Genomic DNA, 5577 nt, shown 5'->3' on the forward strand with positions numbered 1-5577 from the left:
TCCTTGTTGACCGAGACTTGGATAAATAACCAGTCGGTCTCGACGCAGTGCTGTTTATTCAAACTAAAGGTGCTTCTCAGTCGGCTGATTCTACGGCTCCAATGCTATCTATCCAAACTGAAGATGTTGCCAGTTGCCTTCACATTGCTGTTTATCCAAACTGTAGATGTGTCGGTGTGAAAAAAAGGGAGAAAGATAAAATTCTTAGGGTTGTTGAGAAGCTTTGCGCAGGACAATTTGTGTGTTGAATTGGAAGGGCTTCTCAATTGCCTGCCACTCCGTATTTATAGAGCTGCTACACTGGCTTCGGCGGCTAACATTATTGCAGAATCCAATTGCATTTCAAACTCACAAAGAAATTTACGTTAAGCAGGCCAAAACCCATGTTTTAGTCATTTGACTTATCTTTATCTCATCCTAACACATTTAGTTAACTTAAAGCTCAACCCTAAATAATCATCTCATGCAAACTGGAGCCATGTGTTCATTTGCAGCAACTTGATGTACTGTGACTTTATCTCCAAAACTTGCATGTGATGCCATTTGACTAAATTCTTGGCATCCTGCCAAGGATATTCGATCCCACCATCATTTCATAATCTTTATCCATGCATGCATGAGAGATTTTTTAAAAATGATCAGTACACGGGATGGTACACCACGTATCACTAAATAAATGGTGGGATATGTATGCTAAAAAGTTAATAACTTAAAAATTAAACTTTCTCAACATTCTTATTAAAACACGTGATGTACCACTTGTGTTTCCGTCACAGCTAAAAATTTATCTGCATGCATGGCAACCTCCTGTCACATCACATCATTATTTCCTTATTTCATCTATAGGCTAAAGCCTATTATCCAAATGACTGACTTTTCAAACAAGATAATAGTCCATCCTGACTTATCCCATCATGACCAAAAGCCTAGCCTATCTAGGCTTCTTACCTCATTGTAATTCCAACACCATTATTTTAGCATTACCCCATGCTTTCTGCAAAGTAAAACACCTTTGAAACTTTATTACCACACGACACTTAAGCCACGTGCACAGAACTGATCCAAAAACATTTGCACTTTTAGAAATAACTGGCAAATTTTACGCGCATGTTGTTGCAGGTGCGAAAATATAATTATAGATTATATTTTTAACATGAAAATATGCAAAGTGTTATAAATACTAAACAGAAAATGGAATAAATATTTTTCCAAAGCTGTCAAAATTTATATAATTTACAGAAAAGACATTATCAAATGCCTTATCATTAGTATACAAAAATGGTAAACCTAGTATTCCGCCTCGATAATTCATGTTTGGATCAACTATTTACACACAAAAAAAATGTGATCCAAGACTTGTTTGTTTTGGATAACACATGGCAACATCCTTTAACACATGAGCAAAAGATTTTTGGTTGAAGCAGTCACTATAGAAAAAATAGTTTTGATCATCAGAAAAAAAAAAAAGGAAGCTAAAAATGAAAGAAAATGTTAATATAACTGTAATAAATTTTTGAGACGAATAGATTCATAGCATGGAACAACCAATAATAAACAACAATTACCTAGTCTTTTTTGTACGGAGCAAGGTCTCTTGTTATCAAGAGAAAACAAAGCTTACAACTTCAATAGAAAAGAACAATCTACTGTTGCAAGCAACTTAACGTCCACTTTGCAGATTTTTGGGGAACCACTTTGCAGGTTTTGTGGAACCACTTTACAAGTTTTGTGGAACCACTTTAAAAATTCAAATCTTTAAGCACTTGATGATAAGTTGAGAGATTACTTTCTAATTATCAAAACCATTACTGGATTTATGCAGACACAAAATCTCACAATATTATTACCACAACTTTATACATAATAGGAACAACACTATAATCATCTGTCTACCAGAAATTAACTCTTCTACAGCAGCAAGTTTAACATTATGTTGTGAAAAAAAATCGTCTTTAATTGAAACCATGTCAGAGACCAAAAGCTAAATTTAGTAGACTCCTTTGTTTGGTGTCACTCAAAAAGTGAATAATCAGGCAAATACTCCACATGTGGTGTGGCCACTGTCCGAAGCAGCAAGAACCATTCTGACTTAATACTCCACATGTTTTCTGGCTTAAGATTGCAAAGAACACACTCTCCGGTTCTGCCACGGAACAATTAATGTGAATAAACGTTGACAAAAATTGATAGTAACTTAATACCCCCAAAAAAGTAATGAGAAAGTATGAAATGTGAGTCACAGTCAGAGTAAGAGTAAGACCAAGAGAAATATTATATTGTGAGAATGTGAGCAAGAGTGAAAATAAGAGTGAGAGAAACACACAGAAATTCTACAAAGAAAACAAAAAAAAAACAACGAAATCACACACACTGAATGAGAAAAAGATTATATTGTGAGATTCGGAGTGTGAAATAAGGAAAAAAAATTTAAAATAAAATCGTTGCACTCTCACCGTTTAAAATTTGGCAGGAATGGACAATTTAATTAAAGAGCGAAAAATTGCACCACCAATGATTGTACAGTGGGATTCTTTGGCTGTTTTCCTATGTACCAATCCTTAACTGCAAGCCATGAAAACCAACGTTATCAAACAAAGTACAAAATTGTTTTGTAAAACAGAAAGTAAATGTAAATTGATAGAAACAAAGGGAAAACCTACAATGCAGAAATTTTATTCATGAAAATTATCTCATTTTTTAACCACTATATAGCAGCACACAAAATCTATAACCAGCACATATTTCAACTTTATAATACAATTAAAAATAACAAAAGACTGAACTAAACTGCCAACACAGATCATTTAAAAAAATTTAAACCAAAAATGTCCAAAATTGTTTTAATTTCATAAATACAATTACAAAAACGCAAAGATGTTTATAGATAGGTTGAATTACAAAAATAAGTTAATTGATAATAGTTCTCAAACAATATACATTTCAGAGAAAGAAGAGCCAATTCTATATTATAGGCTTCCTCTGTCTGTGTCCATCTACATTAGCCTTTTATTTTGCAACAGAAGTTTAGACTTGAATTTATGTGCTGGCAGTTGAGTGCAACATTTCATTATTTTGAATCATATTATATAGTTGTCCTGTATTCAGGTTATCCTTAATCCAACACAACCAGGGCCGGTCCAGAGTTTTTGGGTGCCCAGTGCGAAAGCTCAAAATGTGCCCTTTTTTAATACCGAAACATATATTTAAAAAAAAAAAAATTTAACGAGGGCTGGAATCCAGTCGAAGCTGGGGGTCTAGGTCCTCATGCCCAAATTATATTACTTGAGAAAATATACAACTGGGGGGACATAGTACCTAAACCCCGACAATCAAAAATACAATCATATACAACCATTCCTAGCAAAGCTCCTTTAAATTTCAACATTTAAGAAATTGTCTTCTGGCATTTTTTGAAGCAAAATCATCAATTATACCATCATACTCCAAGTCTTAAACTTTCGGCAATTTTGTTATCCTTTGCCTTTTTATATATATATATATATATTACCAGAGAGTTGTTTCCTAAAAGACATGACTTCGATAATTTGTTTACAAAAATTACCTACACATGATATAACAAAATTTTCCTATCAAAACTATCATTCCAACACATTATATATTATAAAAACACTAACACATAGTCTAACATATTATAAAAATTGAACCTAAAAATTGGGTTTAAAATGAAATCAATTATCAAATAATTCAATGATCAATTAGTCAAGAATTCATTTCATCAACAACAATAATTCTATACATCAATTATCAATTTATCATATAATTCTATGTCACTTGCATTGCAAAATTTTATATTAAATTATAAATTGATAATTCAAATTTTAAAAATTAGTTACCTCAAAACTCAAAATGGTTGGTGGTGAGGGAATGTACTTGCAGCAGCGTTGCTGAGACTGAGGAGTGTGGAGTGGAGGATGCCCTCCCCTGCGGCCTGCCTGTTTAGCTGCTTGCAGCAGCTTGCTGAGAATATTGAAGATGTAGGGAACGGCAACAGAGAAGTGGATGATGTAGGGATTAGGGTTTAATTGGGACCTAGTGGTCCCTTTATGTTTTGTTATGTTTTTTTTTATTTTTTTCTAATTTGCGGCTGGGCCCTGTTGTTTGTTTAATTTTTTTTTTATATAATCTGCTGCTGGGCTCTTTCTCTAGCCCTTTTGTTGCCTCTTGGACTCTTGCCAACCCCTATTTGGGCTGTGAACTTTTTTTTTTGTTTTTATACTTAGTTATATGGATTTTTTTTTTATTCTGGTGCCCTCTTCATTTTGGGGCCCTGGACAGTTGCCCCTGTGGCACTGGGCCTGGGCCGGCCCTGAACACAACACCATGTTATACTTGCAATCTCTGTCAAATAACAAACTTTAGAGCAAAAAGAGTCTTCTCCACTTGGGATTAAAAACATCCATCAAATGATTTCAGATCAGACTCTAAGCTTGTAAAACATGTTTTTATGAAAACAGAACAACGGAAAGTACGAAAAACTTAAAACCAACCAAGTGGCTTTCTTAGAGGAAGAAATTGGAGCTAACACAAACAGAATGTATCAAATTAACAATATGCAATCAATGAACTATTTCATAACAAAAACAGGTAAAGGCTTAAACCCAACTCTATCTATTGCCTAATCTTTCCAACTCAGCCATAACCTTCAAATGAAGAATCTATTGGTACGCCCAATCAGTCCACAAATAGAGAAAGATAGTAAATTGACAAACAGTGCAGAAATTATAAAGGAGAAAGGAAGAGAATAGAACAAGGAGGAAAGAAGAGTCAATTTCATTCATAGCCTTTCTCAGATTACAGCACATTATTTATATTCAATCTGAAAAAGGAACCTTAGCACAAACAGGCTGGGCCTTGAGCAAAACTTAGTTAGAGGCTGACAAGCATGGGCTGAGAGGAAGAGCTAAAGGGCCCAAACCATATGGTCCTAACAACTCCCCCCCGCTTAAGAGAAGACCCGTCCTCAGGTCTGAAAATAAGGATAACGGGCAATAATGTCGTCGGCTTCCTTCCAGGTAGCATCTTCTGTTGGCAGTCCCACCCGTTTGATTAGCCATTTGGTTACTGCTTTGTTCTTTTTCTTGAAGAGGCCTCTGTCCAATATCATTTATGGTTGCTAATGGAAGAACCCTGTGGAATCGATCGGTGGAAGGGTGGGATTTGGAGTAACCGCTGCACCAACCTTCTTTTTGAGCAAGCACACGTGAAAAACATGATGGATTTTTTGAGTTGTGTGGAAGGTGGAGACGATAGGCCACAGTGCCAATGCGTTCTTGAATTTGAAATGGGCCATAGAACTTAGGTACAAGCTTGTTGGAGTGGCGCATGGCGACAGATTGTTGCCGATATGGTTGCAACTTGAGGAAGACCTAATCACCCACTCTAAATTCCCGTTCTGTTCGGCCTTTATCATGTATTTGTTTCATTCTGTTTTGAGCGAGCTGCAAGTTGGTCCTCAAAAGACGAAGCAGCTGATCACGATCTTGTAGAGCGTCATCAATGGAGTGGACAACAGTTGTGCCTAGGAGATAAGTGTGAATGGATGGAGTAGGGACATCG

General features: G+C 35.5%; 1 long non-coding RNA gene across 1 annotated transcript; it reads right to left on the reverse strand.

Annotated features, from left to right (window-relative positions):
* Positions 1-1813: 1813 nt before the first annotated feature.
* LOC139189069 (uncharacterized) lies at positions 1814-5064 on the reverse strand. The gene is made up of 3 exons (XR_011572570.1): positions 4662-5064; positions 2454-2562; positions 1814-2143 (listed from the first exon to the last, which is right to left on the reverse strand). It is a non-coding gene; the product is annotated as an uncharacterized lncRNA (long non-coding RNA).
* Between the last annotated feature and the right edge of the window lie 513 nt (positions 5065-5577).

The sequence above is a fragment of the Malus domestica genome, chromosome 10 (genome assembly GCF_042453785.1).
Source record: "Malus domestica chromosome 10, GDT2T_hap1".
NCBI lineage: Eukaryota > Viridiplantae > Streptophyta > Magnoliopsida > Rosales > Rosaceae > Malus > Malus domestica.